This window comes from Meles meles, chromosome 6 (genome assembly GCF_922984935.1).
Source record: "Meles meles chromosome 6, mMelMel3.1 paternal haplotype, whole genome shotgun sequence".
Taxonomy (NCBI): domain Eukaryota; kingdom Metazoa; phylum Chordata; class Mammalia; order Carnivora; family Mustelidae; genus Meles; species Meles meles.
In genome coordinates, this window is record NC_060071.1 from 34,120,458 (window position 1) to 34,143,460 (window position 23,003).

Below are 23,003 nucleotides of genomic sequence, written 5' to 3' on the forward strand. Positions count from 1 at the left end.
AAAAAAAAAAAAGAAAGAAAAAGATAAGTAACAGGAGGAGGGAGTCAGGATCTGATATCAGAAGACTTACTTTTCACTGTACTGATTACTGTATTATATTGTTTGGATTTTTTGACCATTGAGTCATGTGTACTTTTTCAGTTAAAAGAATTAGGGACTTGGGACGCCTGGCTGGCTCAGTCGGTGGAGCATGTGACTCTTGATCTCAGGGTTGTGGGTTTGAGCCCTCTGTTGGGTGTGGAGATTACTTAAAGATACTTAAAGATAAAATCTTAAAAAAAAAAAAAAAAGAATTAGGAACTCTAGCGTCAATGGATACTAAAATTAGTGGGTGCAAGTTTTATGAGGAATAGGATATGGTATATAGACACCCAACCAATGCCACCTTAACCTAGGAATCAAAGTTAATTAACACCACCAGTAGTGAGACAAATAGATATCATATGCCTCCTGATTTAATGAACTGAGAAGAACACAGCATCACTTTCTGTGATAGTCTTAACAAACATGCATAGCCCAAATTTAATCATGAGGAAAAAACACATGTAAAACTAAATGGAGTGATTTTGTACACAACATCTGGCCTGTACTTTTCAAGTGACAAGGTAACGGCAGGCAGAGAGAGACTGAGGAATTATTCCAGATTGAAGGAAACTAGGGAGACTTGTAGATGAAATACAACATGTGATCCTGGATTGCATCCTGAACCAGAGAAAATACTGTTTTCCTTTTTGCTATAAAGGACGTTACTAAGACAATTGATGATATTTGAATAAGGCTTGTAGGTTAGCAAGTATTAGAGTATCAGTATTATTTTTCACATTTTGTAATTGTGCTATTGTTACAAAAAGAATGCCCTTGTTGGGTGCCTGGGTGACTCAGATGGTTAAGTGTCTGCCTTTGGCTCAGGTCATGATCCCGGGGTCCCGGGATCGAGTACCGCATCGGGCTCCCTGCTCGGTGGGGAGCCTGCTTCTCCTTCTCTCTCTACTGCTCCCCCTGCTTGTATTCTCTCTCTCTCTCTCAAATAAATAAATAAAATCTTAAAAAAAAAAAAAAAGCCCTTGTTTCAGGAAATATTCAAGTATTTAGGGGTAAAAAGCATCATATCTGCAATTTACTCTCAAATGGTTAAGGGACTATATATATAATAGAAATAATACATTTCGTATGTTAATATATAAATATATGACATAGTTTTATATATTATGTGATTTAATATATAAATATATATAATTATTTCCTGAGCAAGTAGACCATTTGAGAGTAAATTAGTTATGCCTTTTTACCTCTAAAGGAACATATATATGTCTGTGTATTTATATATACATATGGGGGTGAAAAATGATAAAGCAAATATGTTAAATGTTAACATTTTAAGAATCTGAATAAAAGGTATATGGTAGGTCTTTGTATTCTTCATTCAACCATTCTATAAGTCTGAAATTCTCTCAAAATAAAAAGTTGTTGGGGGGCGCCTGGGTGGCTCAGTGGGTTAAAGCCTTTGCCTTTGGCTCAGGTCGTGATCTCAGGGTCCTGGGATCGAGCCCCACATCGGGCTCTCTGCTCGGCGGGGAGTCTGCTTCCTCCTCTCTCTCTGCCTGCCTCTCTGCCTACTTGCGATCTCTGTCTGTCAAATAAATAAATAAATAAAATCTTAAAAAAAAAATGTTGTTGGGACGCCTGGATGGCTCAGTTGGTTAAGCCTCTGCCTTCAGCTCAGGTCATGATCCCAGGGTCGTGGGATCGAGTCCTGCATCCAGCTCCTTGCTCAGTGGGGAGCCTGCTTCTCTATCTCTGCCTCTGCCTGCTTGTTCTCTCTCTGACAAATAAATAAATAAAAACTTTAAGAAAAATAAAAGAAAATAAAAAGTTGTTAAAAGTGACAAGTAACTGGGCACCTGGGTGGCTCAGTGGGTTAAGCTGCTGCTTTCAGCTCAGGTCATGATCCCGGGGTCCTGGGATCGAGTCCCGAGTCAGGCTCTCTGCTCAGCAGGGAGCCTGCTTCCCTCTCTCTCTCTCTGCCTGTTTCTCTATCTACTTGTGATCTCTCTCTGTCAAATAAATAAAATCTTTAAAAAAAAAGTGACAAGTAACTATACTCATTAAGTTTGCAGACGTTTGCACTAAACATAATGCTGGTCAGCAAATTCTATTTGTAACAGAATAAAGTCATAAGGTAATTTTAAAAATTGTATCTCACAGAATTATTGCAAAGATCATAGATTGTAATATGTGTTTGCTTATAAACCACTATTCACATGCATTATTTTCACTGTTATAATAATTATTTTCATTTTCAAAGTTTTATTTATTTATTTATTTATTTTCAGTAATCTCTACACCCAACGTGGGGCTTGAACTCACAACATGGGGCTCAAGATTCAGAACCACATGCTCTTCTGACAGAGCCCACCAGGCACCTCTGTTGCTTTCATTTTGACTGAAGTAGGTGATTCCCGTTGGAGAGCAATGGAGGTTGAGGCTGAATGAGTGACATGAACAGCTTATTGAATAAGAAGATGAGAGCTAGGCCAGGGGGTTGGGATTTGCCTCTGTGGTCCCTTTTGGGTAGTGAAAAGTTGCTACTTACCAAAATGGGTTGAGGGAAAGCTGAATTCTTAACAGTGCTGGAAAGTATCCAGAAGGATGAGCTCAACGTCCTCATTTTCCAGTTGAGCTGGTGGGTTTTACAGATGAAGCATCTGGACTAGGTTCTTAAAGATGAAGCTGTGAAGATTCAAAGCTTGAGAAGGCAGATGAAGAAAAACAAGGAGATAAGAAATGTCATGCTAAGGACGCGTGGGTGGCTCAGTCAGCTAAGCATCTGCCTTCGGGTCCTGGATGGAGTCCTGCATCAGGCTCCTTGCTCAGAGGGGAGCCTGCTTCTCCCTCTGCCTCTGCCTGCCACTCCCCCTGCTTGTGATCTCTCTCTCTCTGTCAAATAAATAAAATCTTAAAAAATATAATGTCACGCTGCTATGACCAGCTATGCAATTTGGGGGGCCCAGTGCAAATGAAAATGCAGGGCCCCTTGATCATAAGTTATTAAGAATTTTGAGGGATGCTTGGGTGGTTTAGTCGGATAAGTGTCTGCCTTCAGCTCCAGTCATGATCCCAGGGTCCTGGGTTGGAGCCCCACATTGGACTCCCTGCTCAGTGGGAAGCCTGCTTCTCCCTCTCCTCCCACTCATGCTCTCTCTTGCTATCTCTGTCAATATCTCTGTCTGTCCCTCTCTCTCAAATAAATAAATAAAATCTTTAAAAAAAAGAGGAAAAGGAGGGGTACCTGGATGGCTCAGTGGGTTAAGCCTCTGCCTTCGGCCTGGGTAATGATCTCAGGGTCGTGGGATCGAGCCCCACATTGGGCTCTCTGCTCAGCGAGGAGCCTGCTTCCCCCTCTCTCTCTGCCTGCCTCTCTGCCTGCTTCTGATCTCTGTCTGTCAAATAAAAATTTTCTAAAATCTTAAAAAAAAAAAGAATTTTGAAACAGTAACAGCAGAACAGGAAACCAAGTGGGGTGGGGGGGGGTACTAAGCATGAAGCCTCACGTGACAGCAAGGTCATACACCGGTGAAGCCGGCCCTGCACATCACAATCCACCAAGGATGTCCACATTCAGTCATTCACCCAAGGTCACTGGTGATTTCAGTGGAAAGGGACTGAAACTGATGCAATGGGCTTAAATCCGAAGGAAATGCAGACTGGCAGAAGTTGTTCTTCAGGCACAAGATGATCACTGGTGCCCAACATCACAAAGGTCCAGGTTTTTTCAGGCTCAGTGTATGGAATTTGCTTCAAGACCCTATGACTTCCGGGGTGCCTGGGTGGCTCAGTGGGTTAAAGCCTCTGCCTTTCGCTCAGGTCATGATCCCAGGGTCCTGGGATCGAGCCCCGCATCGGGCTCTCTGCTTGGCAGGGAGCCTGCTTCCTCCTCTCTCTCTCTCTGCCTGCCTCTCTCCCTACTTGTGATCTCTATCTGTCAAATAAATAAAATCTTAAAAAAAAAAAAAGACCCTATGACTTCCAAAGTAAGAAATGGGGCCCCTCCTGTTCTCTTTGGCAGGAGCAAAAATGACTTTCCCAGGGGCTGCACACATTTCCTTAGCCAGAACCGGGACCCATGGCAGGAGGACTATGGAGCCATGATTGGATTAGATAATCAGGATGCCCCTCTGTAGTTCAGAGTGGGGCCATCATCCCTGGATGCACAGGGCCATGTGGAGGAGGGTGGATGCCTGAACAAAATCAGGAACTTGGGGGCGCCTGGCTGGCTCAGTCAGTGGAATATGCAACTCTTGATCTTGGGGCTGTGAGGTCAAGTCCCACATTGGGCACAGAGACTACTTTAAAAAATAATAATTAATAAAATATCAGGGCCCTGGTGGGAAAAAGGAGGAGCGTTTGCTATAGTTCCTGACACACTGTTTCCAGAATTGCTGATACAAGGGTAGGGCGGTTGGTTAAGCAAATAGCTGAAGGGGGAAGTGCAGAGCAGGGAGCAGCGACAGGAGCCTGGGGGCTTGGCCGGGATGCAATCATGTGACTCTTGAGCCAGTCTGTGTTTCATCCAGTGGGCCACAGAGGTCCATGCAACATAACTTTAGGTGGGCCACAAAAGAATATTTTTTTCTCAGTAGATACATGTTTATTCTTATATATATTTTATTATTTTTTTAAAGATTTTATTTATTTATTTGACAGAGAGCAGGAGAGCACAAGCAGGGGGAGTGGCAGAGGGAGAGGGAGAAGCAATGGGGCTCAATCCCTGGGATCATGACCCGAGCCCAAGGCAGTTACTTGACCAACTGAGCCACCCAGGCACCCCCTTTTGCATATTTTGAAAGTAATTAGTAAGCAGAACACAAAAAGTACTGACCATAAAGAAAAGGATTGATAATTCAAACTTCTTAAGATGAAGAACTATTGTTCATCAAAGACACCATAAAGAGGGCAAAAAGGCAAGGCGCAGGGAGGGAGACTGTATTTGCAATCCATGTATCCAACAACAGACTCTTATCAAGAATTCACATACACACGGTCAGGGGAAATGAGAGAAGACGGGGTGCATAATTTGTGACAAGCCTCAGAGAGGAGCCTGGAGTCCTGAAGCAAGGCCATATCATCCACAGTGGAGAATTAAGCAGTCCTTGGAAAATACATACAAATACTACAAAACTTAAAAAAAAAAAAAAAAGACAACCCAATTAAGAAAAGTGTAAAAGACATAAACAAGCACTTCACAAAAGAGAATATGCAATTAACTGATAAATGAGAAAAGTTTTTCAACCTCATTAGTCATCAGGGAAATACAAATCAACACCACAATGAGATAGACCTTATACTAATGAGGATGGCTAAAATTACAATGACTGAGGGTATCAAGTGCTGCTGAGGGTGTGAAAAAACTGGAACTCTCATTCAGTGCTCCTGAGAGGGGAGCTCTCCCCAGCTCACTGGACACCTGTGAGGCAGAAGGTAGTAACACTGAACATGCATAACTTATGGCTCAGTGATTTAACTCCGCAGTATGGACCTGGAGAAACGTGTACATGTGTATCCTGGAAGACCTGAACAAGAATATTCATGACAGCACTATCCCTAAACCAATGCGAAAACCTGGGAACAACCCAAATGTCCATGAATGGTAGAATGCATGAGCAAATTTGGGTGTGATCACAAAATGGACCACTACATACCAACGAGAAAGAGTATCCTATTGTTAAATGCAATAAGATGGATGAATTTCACAAACATAATGTTGAAGGGAAGGAACTAACCACAGAACACACACAAGGTAATGCATTCCATTTGTATAAAGACCAAAAGCAGGTAAAGGTGCCCAGTCCTTTATAGCGACATTATTCGCAATGACCAAAAGGTAGGAGCGACCTTAGTGTCTGTTGACAGATGAATGGATAAACAAAGCAAGGTATACCCATACAAGGAAATATCATTCAGCCTGAAAAAGGATGGAAATTCTGACATGTGCTACAACGTGGAACCTTGAAGACATTCTGCTAAGTGAACTAAGCCAGCCACAAAAAGACAAATACTGTACAATCCCATTATATGAGGCACCTAGAGTAAGCAAAATCACAGAAGGTCTCAATGGTGGTTGCAAAGCGGTGAAGAAAGGAGAGATCGGGAAGTTGTTAATGGGTATATATGCATATGGAGAGAGGGTCAGTTTTGCAGGAAGAAGAAAGTTCTGGAGATTGCACTACAATGTGAATGTATTTAACACTGCTGAACTGTGCCCTTAAAAACAGTTAAGATGATAAGTTTTATGTGATATGTATTTGATCACAGTTAAAAACTTTAAAAAAAAAAAAGCAGGTAAATGGGTCTATGGTAATAGAAGAAGCATAGTTACCTTGAAGGAGAAACACTAAGAGGGATAAATGGGGCTTTTGTGATTTCCTGAGTTGGGTGACGTTCACCAAGCTCTACGCTCAGGGGATTTATGCACTTTCATGCTGCTGCGGGAGACATGGTGATGTGTTGTCCAGAGCCCCCTTCAAGGGAGAATCTGCTGCCCAGCTGCAGGGACACAGGCCAGCAGACAGACTCCAGTACCAGCTCCTTCAAAGCCTGCAGAGGGCCACCTTACCTGATGCCATGCTCTTCCTGCGGCTGCATCTGGTGACTTTAAAAAGTAGGGATATAGGGGCGCCTGGGTGGCTCAGTGGGTTGAAGCCTCTGCCTTCGGCTCTGGTCGTGATCCCAGGGTCCTGGGATTGAGCCCCGCACTCAGCTCTCTGCTCAGCGGGGAGCCTGCTTCGCCCTCTCTCTGCCTGCCTCTCTGCCTACTTGTGATCTCTGTCTGTCAAATGAATAAATAAAATCTTTAAAAAAAAAAAGTAGGGGTATAAATATCTAGCCATTTAGACTTGATGCTTGACAACCTTCATGGGACCTCTCCCTCCAGGGTGACTTGCTGATTGTCCAAGACTTTGGAGCACAGATTTCTTTCAGCCCAATCCTGCCTTTGGTCCCTTCCTTTCCTAGGTGTGGATCTCTAACAAGCATTTTATACCCTAAACTGCATCTCAGCATCAAACCTTAAAAACCTGACCTTCTGACCATTGCTACCAGAAGTGGATGAGAAAGCTGGTGACAAGATGGGGTTTGGGAACTGGATCACCACCCATCTGACAACAAGGACCCCATCACTGGAGGTGGGTGGAGCACACCCAGCAGTGAACCCATAGAATAGAATTCTCTAGAAGGCACAACGATCCAGATGCTTGAGATGTACATAGGAAATACTAAGTATAAGGATCATGGAGCTGGAGAGCTATTGCTAAGCTCCGTGAATGTGCTTCAGGCTAATGCTGGGTAGGAAAACCAGAGGGCATCTTTGGTTCATAGAGAGAAGCCTCCTGTCTCCTGCAGGGGAAGGGCGGAGAAGCCGAGGACTCAGCCCAGGATTTAGTAGTCCGAGTGACTGATTTCTAAGGCAGTTAAGTTCCGAAATAAGGCAGGTCTCTTATGCCAACGTCAGGGTCCTCGTTGGAAAAACCCGAGATTCTGACACATGGAATGGTGATATTGAGTGGACGCTCCTGAAGATTTTACCTCCACAAATTCCTCTGAGTCTTCTGAGCTTCCAGAAGCAGCCCACTTCTCCCTAGTGAGAGCCAGTGCTCCGTCTCGGCTGGAAGACAGTGAAGAAGGCTCTCCCTCACAAAGCAACAGATACCCAGGCAGCATCTGCCGCCCCTTCTCCTCCTAGCCACCAGGCTCTACGAGGTTATCTGCAGCCGAACCCAACATAGAAGTGATAAGGCCCAACATGGCCTCATAGGGGAGGAAAGGGACTCTCCCCCATAGGAGAGCCCGGACCCAGCCAGTATGAACTGGAGGAGCCAAAGGGATACCTTTGGAATAGGATTCTGAGGGTGCTTGTTGGAGGAGGAAGGAATCTAATAACAGGAAAAGAAGAATTTATTGACTTGGGATCCCCTCCCCTTTCTCTCTCTCTCTCTTTTACATGTACTCAATTTTGGATCAACTACTTACTTTTTTTTAAGTTGTTTTTTTTTTTTAATTAGTTATGTGTTTGAGAGGAGGGGGTGCAAGGGAGAGGGAGAAAGAGTCCCAAGCAGACTCCCCACTGAGAACCCCACATGGGGCTACATCTTACTACCCTGTGATCACAACTTCAGTTGAAACCAAGAGTTGGAGGCTTAACAGACTATCACCCAGGTGCCCCCTTAAATTTCTATTTAAATTCCAGTATAGTTAACATACAGTGTAATATTAGTTTCAGGTGTACAATATAGTGATTCAACACTTCCGTACATCAGCTGGTGCTCATCACAGCCCACGCACTCCTTAATCTCCACCACCTGTTTAACTTATTCCCCACTCTCCTCCTCGCTGGTCACCATCGGTTTGTTCCCTACAGTTTAAGAGCCTGTTTCTTGGTTTCTCTCTCTCTCTTTTTGCCTTTGCTCATTTGTTTGTTTCTTAAATTTATTTCTGTTTCTTAAATGCCACATAGGAGTGAAATCATATGGTATTTCTCTGCCTGACTTATTTCACTTAACATAATACACTCTGGTTCTATTCATGTCACTGCAAATGGCACGATGTCCTTCCTTTTTGTGGCCAAGTAATATCCTGTTGTATATATATACCACATCTTCTTTATCCATTCATTTGTCGATGGACATTTGGGCTGTTTCCATATTTTGGCTATCGTAGATAATGCTGCTATAAACGTCGGGATGCATGTATCCCTTTAAATTAGTATTTTTGTATTCGTTGGGTTAATACCTAGTAGTGTGATTGCTGGATAGTAGAGAAGATCTATTTTTAACTTTCTGAGGAACTACCATACTGTTTTCCAGAGTGGCCATACCAGTTTGCATTCCCACCAACAGTGCAAGAGGGAGGGTTCCTTTTTCTCCACATTCTTGCCAACATCTGTTGTTTCTTGTGTTGTTGATTTTAGCCATTCTGAGAGGTGTGAGGTGATATGTCATTGTAGCTTTGATTTGCATTTCCCTGAGGATGAGTGATGTTGAGTATCTTTTCATGTGTCTGTTGGTCATCTGTGTGTCTTCTTTGGAAAAATGTCTATTCATGTCTTCCACCCATTTTTAAATCGGATTATTCATTTTTTGGGGGTGTTGAGTTTCGTGAGCTCTTTGTATGTTTCAGATACTAACCCTCTACCAGATATGTCATTTGCAAATATCTTCTCCCATTCTGTAGGTTGCCTTTTAATTTTGTTGATTGTTCCCTTCACTGTTTAGATTTTTTTATTTTGATGTGTATCAATAGTTTATTTTTGCTTTCGTTTCCCTTGTCTCTGGAGATAAAATCTAGAGAGAAGTTGCTATGGCCAATGTCAAAGAAATTACTGTCTGTGTTCTCTTCTAGGATTTTTATGGTTTCAGGTCTCACATTTAGGTCTTTAATCCACTTTAAGCTTATTTTTGTGTATGGTGTGAGAAAGTGGTCTAGTTTCATTCTTTTGGATGTTGCTGTCTTATTTTCCCAACACCATTTCTTGAAGAGACTGTTTCTTTCCTATAGGATATTGTTCCCTCTTTTTTTGAAGGTGTGTTCATTTCTGGGTTTTCTATTCTCTTCCATTGCTCTTTGTGTCTATTTTTGTGCCAGTACCATATTGCCTCTTTTTTAGAGGGGGGGAGGGGTGGAGGGAGAGAGAGAATCTTAAGCAGGCTCCATGGCTTGAGATCACAACCCTGAGATCATGACCTGAGCCAAAATCAAGAGTTGGACACTTAATCCCACACTGTCTTGATCACTACAGATTTGTAATATACCCTAAAGTCCAGAACTGTAATGCCTCTAGCTTTTCTTTTCTTTCTTTCTTTTTTTCCCCCAGCTTTTCTTTTCTTTTTCAGGATTGCTTTGGCTATTCAGGGTCTTTTGTGGTTCCTTACAAATTTTAGGATTGTTTGTTCTAGCTCTGTGAAAATTGCTGTTGGTATTTTGACAGAGTTTCCATTAAATCTGTAGATTTCTTTGAGTAGCATAGACACTTTAACAGTATTTGTGCTTCCAATCCATGAACATAGAATATCTTTCCATTTGTTTGCATCATCTTCAATTTCTCTCATCAGTGTTGTATATTTTCAGAGTACAGGTCTTTCACTTTTTGGTTGGGTTTATTCCTAGATATCTTATAGTTTTTGGTGCAACTGTAAATAGGATTGAGTCCTTAATTTCCCTTTCTACAGCTTTATTATTGGTATAGAGAAATGCAACAGATTTCTGCATGTTGATTTTGTATCCCGCAACTGCTGAATTCGTTTATCAGTTCTAGCAGTTTTTTGGTGGAATTTTTCAGATTTTCTATATATAATATCCTGTCATCTGCAAATAGTAAAAGTTTTACTGCTTCCTTGCCAGTGTGGATCCTTTTATTTCTTTTCATTTTCTGATTACTGGAAGACCCTAGGTCTTCCAGCACTGTGTTGAGAATTGGTAGGTGTGGACATTTCTGTCTTGTTCCTGATCATAGAGGAAAAGCTGTCAGATTTTCCCCATTGAAGATGATGTTAGCTGTGGGTTTTTCATATTTGTCTTTATTATGTTGAGGTATGTTTCTTCTAAACCTACTTTGTGGAGGGTTTTTTTTTTTTAATCATGAATAGATGTTGTACTTTATTGAATATTTATCTTCATCTATTGAAATGATCATCTGGTTGTTCCTCCTTTCTTTTATTAATGTGATGTACCACATTGATTGATTTGCAAATATTGAACCACCCCTGCAACCTAGGAATAAATTTGGGACCCTTCTCTTGAGTTACAGGATTCAGTATCCTGGCCAGGCCCAGGATATAATGCAATGTCATCACTAGGATGGATCCTGGAAGCATGGAAAAAGTGATGATGACACGTGCTAAAGAAAATTTAAGTGTTAGACTTTCTAAGGAAGATGATGCAGGTGGGATTACAAGACTCAGGGATGTGGGTATGCCAGAATGGACTATGGATAACCAGAAGACCAATCTGTGGTCACCCATACTAGTCATCCATATTATCCATCCTAGCATAATTTCCAAATACCCATGGCGCACCACTGCCTTTATATTGATTCAATGTTCAATTGTTCTGTGTCCTGAAGAATGGCACCCTGTCTTTGCAGAGCACTAGATAATTATGTTCCTTGGAAAGAACAAAAAGACACACTATTTACCAAGGCCATGAGAATCTGCTGGTGAGAAGCTGACCAGAATCTCTAAACAAGTTAGGTGGTGGCTCTCCTCCATAGACCAGGGCTGATGATGGAAGATACTGTTTCAGAACTTGGCTCACTGATAGCAATGGGCACAACTGGACCATAAAACAACAAAGGCCAAATGGCACTGTTTAACTTCTGGAAGTGAGAGAATGACAATTCTCATAATGGCTGGTAAGGCGGGAGTGGCACCCAGGAGGACCTGGCCCACAGGGAGTTATGGAGATGGTTAATCCAGCAAAGCGTTCCTAGAGGCAAAACAGATGGACAATTTAGCTTGTACCAGCAGAAAATATTAAGGACAGGTGACTGGAAGGCTGGAGGCACCAGCTCCTGGAAAAAGTCCCAATCCCTTCCCAAGAGTCCAGACCTGAGACAATTTTCAGACCATGACTGAAGAACTGGCCAGGCTCGTAGGAAGAAGGATCCTCAACACTACAGCAAGAATATATGCTAATGATTCTCCCAATCCTTTCCCAAAGAGATCTGTGACCATTTACTTGGGTAACTTCACTGGGAAAGGGAGAGTACCCAGACATGTACAGGGTGTGTGCTGAAATTGATACTGAATATCTGAAGTATCATCTGCCTGCTCCCAGTTAGCGCTGGGGAGGCACAGGGGGCCAGGTAATAAGCAAAAATCCTGTCTATCCTGTCTTAGGTTTGGCTTACAATGAGTCTCCTGGGTTCCCAGACCCACTCAATGGTCATTTCTTAGTCCCTGAGTATATAATAGGGGTTGGTTTGTTCTTGGGAGTCCACAAAGAAAAGTGCTGAGAGTAAAGATAACAGAGATTAGTTCTATCCTTAAGAATATAAAGGAGGCAGGGATGCTGGTTTCCATCACGTATCTGTTTAATTCACAGTTCTCACCCCTGCAGAACCCAGAATCCTGGAGGGTGACTATAGACTACTATGAGCTCAACTGGGTACACTAGCCCTGACAACAGCGGCCATGCCAGATGTGACCCATTTGCTAGAGCCGGTTACCCTGGCCTCAGGTTCATGCTATGCAACCACTGATTTGGCAAAGGTTTTCCATCCCAATCAGATAGATAGGGACAGAAAAAAAATTAGCATTTGCATTGAATGGACAACAGGCATTAAGGGTCACGTCCTGTGTTGTATCTGATCTGATATGAGAAATGCCTGCCCCACAGAGTGACGGACAGTCTGCTGACAGCACAGCCGAAGCTGAGGCCGTGCTCTGCAAAGACAGGGTGCCATTCTTCAGGACACAGAACAATTGAACATTGAATCAATATAAAGGCAGTGGTGCGCCATGGGTATTTGGAAATTATGCTAGGATGGATAATATGGATGACTAGTATGGGTGACCACAGATTGGCTTTCTATGCCAATTACTCCTTTCTTTCTAGAAGCACACCAAATCGTTCTTTCTAGAAATTGCCGATTATGTTGTATTGAAGTATCTATAGGGGTCCACAAAGATGTAAATTGTACCTGTGCAGTTTTGCTTTATGGTTCTTTTATTTCCTCTATGGGATCAGTGGTTAAAATACGATTTTCCCTTTCTTTTCATCTTGAAATAATTTCAAACTTTTTTTAAAAAAAGATTTTATTTATTTATTTGACAGAGACACAACGAGAGAGGGAACACAAGCCAAGGGAGTGGGAGAGGGAGACGCAGGCTTCCTGCCAAGCAGGGAGCCTGATGAGGGGCTCGATCCCAGGACCCTGGGATCACAACCTGAGCTGAAGGCAGACACTTAACAACTGAGCCACCCAGGTGCCCCGAAATAATTTCGAACTTAAAGAAGAATTTCAGGACTAGTGCAAAGAACTTTTTTTTCGTGAGCTATTTAAGAGTATGTTGCCAGTGATACGTCCTGGCACCCACAGAGACACTTACTGTGTGTATTTCCTACAATCAACAGCATACATACAACATACGTACATACAACACAACCATCAAAACATACATACAACACATACATACAACACAACCATCAAAACCAGGACTTTGGCAATGATGTCTTATTACAATCGAACCCAGAGAGCAGGTTTCACCAAGTCTCATCCAAATCTCACTAACAGTCCCAAAGATGTTCTTGCAAAAGAAGCCAACCCAGGATCACACCCTGTTTTTGGTTTTCATCTCTCTTTGGTTTCCTTTAGTCTAGAACACTTCCTCAGTCTTTCCTTGACTGAGTACAATCACTTTTCATAGTGACAGGCCAAGTGTTTTGATCTGAGTTTGTCTGATGTGTTGTCATGTCTAGGCTCGAGTCATGCACTCTGGCAGGAGTATCTTCCCCTTGCATCTTATCAGGTGATGCACAATTTCAATTTGGTGCATTACTTGTGATGTTAACTTTGATTACTTGATTTACTTGGTTAAGATGGTCTCTTGCAGGCTTCTCAGCACTCAGCATCTAAGATCTCAGTGCTAAGTAGACTTGCTTTGGCATATTGTTGTTCCCAGTCTTTCTCAGTGGACAGATCAAGGGAATATATGTTTTAAAAGGTCTACATATACTTATACATACATTATTCCCTGTTTATATTAAATGAAAACCATTCCAATTCCAATCCAACACCACAGGGTTTTTCTGGCTTCTCCATTACTTTATTTGTCTTTTCATTTTTAAAAAAATATTTTATTTATTTATTTGGCAGAGAGAGAGAGAGCACAAGTAGGCAGAGAGGCAGGCAGAGAGAAGGGGGAAGCAGGCTCCCTGCTGAGCAGAGAGCCCGATGCAGGGCTCCATCCTAGGACCCTGAGACCATGACCCGAGCTGAAGGCAGAGGCTTTAACCCACTGAGCCACCCAGGCGCCCCCGTCCTTTCTTTCTTTTTTTTTTTTTTAATTTATTTATTTGTCAGAGAGAGAGAAAGAGAGAGAGTGTGTGAGCACAGGCAGAATGGCAGGCAGAGGCAGAGAGAGAAGCAGGCTTCCCGCTGAGCAGAGAGCCCCATGTGGGACTTGATCCCAGGACCCTGGGATCATGACCTGAGCTGAAGGCAGCTGCTTAACTGACTGAGCCACCCAGGTGTCCCCTTTCATTTTTGATCGTGAGAAATTTGGCTCCTAGTATTCTATCACCCCTGACATATTTACTTCTTTGATCAATCGCTTTGTATCTTATGAATCACCATTGTTCTGCCCCTTCCTGATATCTCTCCCTACCTGGCTTGGACTCTGACATCCCAGCTGGCTGGTGACTGCCACCTCCCCCATCCCACTCTAGAAAACTTCTTGTGCTTGGCCTCCAGCCCCTCACTCTTGATCACCACCAACTCGCCACTACCCAGCAGACTCCCTCTTCATTCTGCTTGGGCTTCAATACTCTGAACCCAGTCATGAAATGGGATTTTTAAAGCAAAGGGATTAAGAATGTGCACTATAAGTTCTGGCTGTGATGAAATCAGCCATATGTCTTCATTTGGCATGAGGACAAAATTAACAATATTCTGTATTTATGTTCGAGTTCTTAAAGTACTAACTACATTTTGGCATTTAATCTACTTGGCACTTGTTTTTGTAAATGGTATAAAATTGGGGTCTAGTTCATTTATTATATATTCATCCTTTAACCACTGAATTTCACCTTTCATATGTTCTATCCTTTAAACACATTTCTATTCCTGGATTTTCTAGTCAGTTACACTGGCTCATTTGTCTATTCCTATGCCAATTTCATATGGGCTTTATCATGGTAGCTTTACAGCGTCTTCCAATGTCTGGTAAGCCAAGTGTACCTTTATTTAGTGTACTTCTTTCTACATTATTAGCTATTCATAGGTACTTTATTCTTTCCAAATGAATTTTAAGATAATCTAATCCAATTAAAAAGAAGCCTGGTGGATACTGTAATTGAAATTAATTTTATATAAATTTATGAAGTTGACCTTTTTTGTAACATTAAGTCTTCATATTCTAGGGTAAAACAATGAGTCCATACAATGCTTATTCATTGTTCAGATCCTGTTTCGTTTATTTATCCAACAAATATTTTTGAGCACCTACTACTTGCTAAGCCCTATTCTAAATGTTGGGGATACAACAGTGAACAAAACAGATAAGTTTGTTCCTTTTTGAAGTATACATTCCAGCCGAGCAGACGGGAATAAATACATAATACACATAACAAGTAAATATGCAATATGTCACACAGTGCTACACGCTACCGCCAAAAAGAAAAAGGAATCTGGCTGGGGGCAATATAGAATGGTGAACGTCATTTTCTTTTTTTAAAATTTAGGGCAACAAGGTGATATGGTGAGGTTTGCGCGCAGCTGTGAAAGAGTAACCCACCGGTCGCAGGCAGAAGAGAGAGTGCGGCCAGGGCGCGGGCACATGCGTGGTGTGTTACACTGGCCGAGGAGGGGCAAGCAGCGCGGTAAGGCTAGCAAGGAGTAAGAGGTAGATGGTAGGAAGGGAAATGAACATTGGCTTTAACTCTGACTGGGAAAGAAAGTTGCTCCTCAGTTTTGAGCAGAAGAGTGGCATGATCTGATGAAGGTTTTTAAAAGATCATTCTGGGGGCATCTGGGTGGCTCAGTAGGTTAAGTCTCGGACTCAATTTCTGCTCAGGTCATGTTGTCAGGGTCCCAGGATGGAGCCCTCTGTGGAGTCCACACTTAAGGGGAATTTGCTTCTCTCCCTTTCCCTCTCCCTCTGCCCCTCCCCATGCTCGTGCAAGCTGTCTCTCTCACATAAATACATCTTCTTTTTAGTAATATTCTTTTTTTTTTTCATTTCTGTATATTTACATCACATAAATAAATCTTTAAGAAAAAAAGATCATTCTGCTGGACCGGGGGAAGGGTGCCGGGGGAGAGGGGAGGGGGGAGACCCATTAGAAATCTCTTAGGATAATGCTGGCCGGAGGTGATGGCTTGGACACCCTGGAGGTGGGGAGAAGTGGGGGATTCTGAGCTGCCTGACCGAAGTGCCACCTTCGTCCACCAGGGGGCAGTACACACGTGTCCTGAAGGGACCAAGCCCAGACAGCCGGTCCTTTCTTCTCCCTCCGGTAATGATAAGGTTACCACCCCTTCCCCTGTGCCGCTAGAACTTATACACATCATTTGGGACTGTGGTATGCCCAGCCTTAAGGGATGGATCGTGACGGTATAAGCACCATTTCCATCTCCATGATGGCGGTCACCTAATGTCATAACCATCAACCCCACCTCCTACGCATGTACAAGCATCAGCTAGTGTACTCATGTAGTCCGGGAAAGCAGGTTTGCTGAGTGTGACCAGGAACTTCATTCTTTGTCATTATTTCTTATGAGAACAATGCTTTTTAAAACCTACAATGCTGAAAAGAAAAAAAAAACCCCAACATTTAAAAAAATTTAATTCCTGGACACGTGAAGGAAATTTGAGATGTACAAAAGAGTTTACAGCAGCACGGCCCAACAAAACCATAACGTATAGTTTTAGAGCCACATAGAGAGCCACATATGTAATTTGAAATTTTCAGTTACACACGTGACCAAATGTTTTAAAATAAAAGGAAACAGGTTGAAATCAAGCTTAATAATGTATTTTATTTAATCAAATATATCAAAAATATGATCCTTTCAAAATATAGTAGGTATAAAATATACTTAATGAGATATTTTACATTCCTTATTTTTCGTACAAAGTCTGAAAGCTAGTGGATATTTTGTGATTATAACACATCTCAGTTTGGACTGGCCACATTTCAAGTGCTCAGTATCCACATGTGGCTAATATCTGCTGTTACTGGACAATGCAGGTGTACAGCTTATGCAAGAACATCTTATCACCTCCCCAGCACTCATTCTTCTCTTTGTTTTATTATAGACACATCCCACTCTCAAGTTTAACAACACATATGAATAGCCAGCTGGAGACACCATCTCCCGGCCTCCCTAAGAGTTGTGTGTGGCCATAAGGCTTCGTTTTTTTATTGCACTGTAAAGAGCTACCACAAACTTAGTAGCTTGTAACAATACCACTTATTATCCCAGAGTTCTGTAGGTCAGAAGTCTGAGTTTGGTTGTTTTCTGTTCGGGGTTCCACAAGGCCAAAATCAAGGTGTCAAGTGGGCAGGGCTCTTGTCTGGAGGTTCTGGGTAAGAACCTGCTTCTAAACTTATTCAGGCTGTTGGTGGAAGCCAGAACCTTGGGGCCATGGGTCTGAGGTCCCGTTCCCTGTTCTCTGTTCCTCGAGGCTGCCTGGACCCCTCCTCTTGTGTCCTCTCCATCTTTAAAATGACATCAGTACAGCAAATCCTTCTCAGGCTTTGAATCTTTGACTTCCCTTTCTGCTCACCAGCAGGAAAAAGCTGTGCATTTAAAGGGCCTGTGATTAGAGCTGGCCCACTTGGGTAGCCTTCTTTTTATTATGTAACATAACAAGACTACAGGATGAGACCATACCCACACTCCTAAGGAAGAGATTTCACAGGGCACCGAGGGCATTCTTAGAATCTGGCCTCCTACAGCATGTGACTAAATGCAGTCAATAGGAAGTTAGTGGCCACTCTATCCTTCCAGCTGCTCAAGGCAACATTTTGAGTGTCATCCTTGTCCTCTTGCTTTTCCTTACATTTCATTGATATTAACAAAATTCAACCAAATAAATCTTAAAGATTTTCTGGCTTTATTCAGCAATTCTTTTTTTTTTTTTTTAAAGATTTTATTTATTTATTTGACAGACAGAGATCACAAGTAGGCAGAGAGGCAGGTAGAGAGAGAGGGGGAAGCAGGCTCCCTGCTGAGCAGAGAGCCCAATGTGGGGCTCGATCCCAGGACCCTGCGATCATGACCAGAGCCGAAGGCAGAGGCTTTAATGCACTGAGCCACCCAGGCACCCCTTATTCAGCAATTCTTAAATCAGGCAGCATCCCATCTAGCAGGGAGAAAGGAGCTCCAAGTTGTTATACAAAGTGAAAGACTTATAGGCAGAAGGGAGAGGGAACAAAGAAACTATACCAGCAAAATAGTGGATTGTGATGGTGAGGTCACTTTCCTCAGGGGATGGCAAGGATATATCAGACAGATTACCTCACTAGTGCAGACCGAGTGATTCCTGATCAACAGATTTAAGATTTTACTTTTGGGAGATGCCAAAAGTGAAGTTAAGTCTCCGTTTGGTGATGTGGGGCTTAGCATAAGTGACTCCATTTTGGGTCTGTTGCTTTGTTTTTAACACTGGTCAGTCATCAGATTCTGTCAGCTCAACTTCCAAAATACATTTAGAATACAACCACATCCTGTCATCGCCCCCACCACCCGGTGCCCTAGCTTGGGCCAGCCATCATCACCTCTCACGTGGCCTACTGCAGTAACCTCTTAATGGACCCAGCCTTAGCCATCTGTTCTCAGTAACCCATGTGCTCCTGGTATGACATAAGCCAAACCACGTAGTTCCTCTGTTCAGCACCCTTCACTGGAGGCCCATCTTGGAATAAAAGCCGAAGTCCCTAATATGACTACAGTCCAGACTGTAGTCCTTGTGAGGCTCTGCTTCGGTCCCCTCATGAGTCCTGTGATCCCAAATCCTACCATCCTTCCCTCTGTCTCTTCCCTGCAGCCTCACAGGCCTCCTTGTCAGAAAATCCTCTAAGGGGAACGCCTGGGTGGCTCAGTTGGTTAAGCATCTGCCTTCAGCTCAAGTCATGATCCTGGAGTCCGGGGATGGAGTCCATATTGGGCTCTCTGCTCAGCAGGGAGTCTGCTTCTCCCACTGACCCTCCCCCCTCTTATGCTCTCTCTCAAATAAATAAATAAAATCTTTTAAAAAAAAAGTCCTCTAAGGCTTTTGCGTCTGATATTCTCTGTGGCTAGAATGTTCTTCCTCAAGATACCTGCATGGCTAGCCACACACACATACACACAAGCACATACACATGTGTACACAACAGGGTAGATTTCATATTCCCCTACCTTGCTTAATTTTTGCTCCGTAGTACTTTTCATCACGTAACATATTACATATTTTAAATTTGTATCTTATGGGATGCCTGCGTGCCTCAGTTGTTAAGCATCTGCCTTTAGCCCCAGTCATGATACCAGGGTCCTGGGATCAAGCCCCAGGTCATGCTCCCTGCTCTGCAGGAAATCTGTTTCTCCCTCTCCCACTCTCCCTGTTGTGTTCCCTCTCTAGCTTTCTCTCTCTCTCTCTGTCAAATAAATAAATATAATCTTTTAAAAAAATAAAATAAATTTGTATCTTGTTTGTCTCTCCCACTAAAATGCAAATCCTTTAGAACAGGAGTTCTACCCTCCCCCCATTTGTTCATTATTGTATCAAGCTGGCACATGGTAAGCACTCCAAATTGTTTGGCAAGAATAGAAGCAACATGAGAGGGAGATGACAGGAGTCAAATCCTCCCAAGGTCCTTAGGTCGTTTAGAAGGAAGGCAGTAACGTTAACTTTAGACTTTGCTAAGCTGAATGTGCGTGCTACACTTTTCGCGGTTACCACTTAGAGGACAGAAATAGAACTGTGACTTCAATGTTCAGGAAAAGGAATGGGCAAAAGAGAATATTTGAGTGAACCAGTGGAAGGCGGGACTGGAAGAAGAAACAGCAAGGTAGATATGATAAAAGGAAGGCACAGAGCTCCCGGACTCCCATAGAATAATGGCAGATACCTAAATCCCTTCACAATCCTCCTGAAACCACACAGATCAACAATGACAGCAAATGAAATCACCCCAGCTCTCACCTACAGCATCCTAGGAGACAGAGAATACCTCACACTTCAATTTACATGTAAATGGGGAGATGCATATCTGGAACTCGCAGAGCCAGCTCCAGAGTTCACAGCCGAACTGGGGCTTGGGGGAGGGTAGGGACGGTGCATGGAAGAGAGGAGAGGAGTACAGCTGGTCCTAGCGGAGGCCAATATCAACAACGTCAGCTCGAACTAACCTCAGGAGAGGGCTCGATCCCACGAGGGGAGGCACCAAGGACAGGTCTGAGGCCTGGTGGATCAGAACACTGGCTACTGGATAATCGAGAGGAACATTTGTGAAAATTATCGCAAAAGAAAATCTCAGTAACTTTATTTTTTTAAAAGATTTTATTTATTTGAAAAAGAGAGAGTGAGTAAGAGAGAGAGAAAGAGAGAGAGCAGGAGTGGGGGAAGAGGCAGAAGGAGAGGAACAAGCAGAATTCCCACCAAGCAGGGAATCTGATGCGGGGCTCGATCCCAGGACCCTGAGATCATAACCTGAGCCAAAAGCAGTCACTAAACCAACTGAACCACCCAGGCGCCCCATCAGTAACTTTAAGAATAACAATAATGGGGGTGCCTGGGTGGCTCAGTGGGTTAAAGCCTCTGCCTTCAGCTCAGGTCATGATCCCAGGGTCCTGGGATTGAGCCCTACATCAGGTTCTCTGCTCAGCGGCGAGCCTACTTCCCCCTTTCTCTCTCTGCCTGCCTCTCTGCCTACTTGTGATCTCAGTCTGTCAAATAAAAAAACAAAATCTTAAAAAAAAGAAAGAATAACAATAATGTAAGCAACATTCTCTTACCACAAGTCAAAAAAATTATAATAACAAAATTAAGAGCAAAAAGATCCCTCCACCAATTTAAAAAAAAAACAACAACTATATTAAGCATGTGGGCCAATAAGGCAATACAAACCCAAACTGCAGAGTTTTATGAAATAGCAATTATGAAAAAAGCTTATCTGAAGCTATGAGATACTGTAAAAGTGGTTGTTGGAAGAAAATATATTACATGAAGTAACCTGTATCAGTAAAATTAGACATCAATTCAAAAACTTAAAAAAATAAGTAAACCAAAAGAAAGAATGAAGGGACTATTAAAGATAAAAGCAGGATGCCTGGGTGGCTCAGAGGGTTGAGTGTCTGCCTTCAGCTCAAGTCATAATCCCAGGGTCCTGGAATGGAGCCTCCCTGCTCAGCTGGAAGACTTCTCCCTCTTCCACTCCCTCTGCTAGTGTTCCCTCTCTCACTTTCTCTCTCTGCCAAACAAATCAATAAAATCTTAAAAAAAAAAAAAAAAAAAGAAACGACTTTCTTTAAAAAAAATAGTGATTAGAAAAAAAGAGGTGCGCCTGGGTGGCTCATGGGTTAAGCCTCTGCCTTCGGCTCAGGTCATGATCTCAGGGACCTGGGATCCAGCCCCGCATCAGGCTCTCTGCTCAGCAGGGAACCTGCTCCCCACCACCCCCCTGCCTGCCTCTCTGCCTACTTGTGATCTCTCTCTCTCTCTGTCAAATAAATAAATAAAATCTTTAAAAATAAAATAAAATAAAGATAAAAGCAGAAATTAAAGAGTTAGAGAGCAGGAAAAAAAAATCTAAAAAGAATAAATCCATTCAACAGATGGTTCTTAAAAAATCAAATCAATGCAATCCAGTCAATCAAACAAACCATTAGCTAACCTAATCAGGAACAAAAAAGAAAAGGCATAAATATGGAAGATAAGAAGTGACAGGGAATTTGCCATTGAAACAGAAGAAAAATTAAAAATCTTAAGATACTACTTATCCAAAAAAAAAAAAAAAAGATACTACTTTTTCCAAGTCTAGATACAAAACATTAAAAAACCAATGGTGATTTCCTAGGAGGATATCATTCACTGAAATTGACCCCAGTAAGCATAAAATACGAAAGGGTTACTCCTCAAAAAGACACGAGACCCAGATGGATTCATAGGAGAATCTCCTAAACCTTCCAAGCTACTTAAAAAACCTTCCAAGCTACTTAAAATATTCCAGAGCAGAGAAAAGGGAAACTCCTGCGTTATTTTTAACTAGTCACATGCATGTACAAAACCCAAGAAGAGTAAGTAGTCTTTGACATTTATCCACATATTTGCCACTTCCAATGCTCCTCATTCCTTCCTGTGGATTCAAATTTCCATCTGGTTCCAGGCAAGAAGAGAAGAAGTGAAAAGGAGAGAAGGAATGATACTTCCAGCCAGAAAGCAAAGCATTTCCAGATATCCTTGGCAGAACTTTGCTGATGTCTCGTTGGCTAGAAAACCTTGGTGTAGTTTTTAGCTCGGCATACTGCTTTTCCAAACAAATTTAAGGTTCCGCTACTAAAGAAGACAAGGAGAATCGTTTTGAGGTAGGAAAAAGCAGTGACTGCCACAGACCACCCTTTGGGCTATCCGTCCTCCCATAGGTAGGATACACACCCCCCCCCCAATGGAGACAGTGCTGAGGTCTCACCCACACATCACATTCATCCAAAAGCCCAGATCCCTAGCCAGGAAGTAGTTTCCTCCATGTAACCCTGATGGGAAGCCTCCGAGTCCAGTAACCTGCAAACTAAAAGGCAAGCTATTTTCCCCCAGCATTTTCCATATAGAAGAGGAAAAGGAATGAAATACAGCTCCCATAAAGGAAGGGGAAGAACGGGAAGTACATGCACCGCAAATACCAGATTCTGCTAGACAGGAGCGACCAGGAATTTATCCCTGACAGTAATTTCCTTACTCACCAACCTACTCTCTGGGAGGATATGCCTCTTTGATTTGCTGTCCAGGAAGTCCTTTGGAGAAGACTTCTTGTTCTTTGTCCTCTTCAAGCACATCAGAAGTGAGCTCTGGGGACCTGAATACACACAGCAGAATGGGCCGAAAAATGATAAGTTATTGCTGGCCAGATTCTTAAATTCTCATTTTTGGTGATATGATTCCCTCAAAAACATTGTAGGCTTTTAGTCTATTTGCCTCTCATTCAGTCCTAGGTGTGAACAGCCACAGCCAAGGCTCCTATATGGCCATGATCTTTTCTTTTCTTTTTTTTTTTAGCACAAGTGGGGAGGGGCAGAGAGGGAGAGAGGG

The 23,003-nt window shown here is 42.6% G+C and overlaps 1 pseudogene; it reads left to right on the forward strand.

The window, feature by feature from the left end:
- The first annotated feature begins 5,870 nt into the window (after positions 1-5,870).
- LOC123943515 overlaps positions 5,871-23,003 on the forward strand; it is a 29,546-nt pseudogene continuing 12,413 nt past the window's right edge.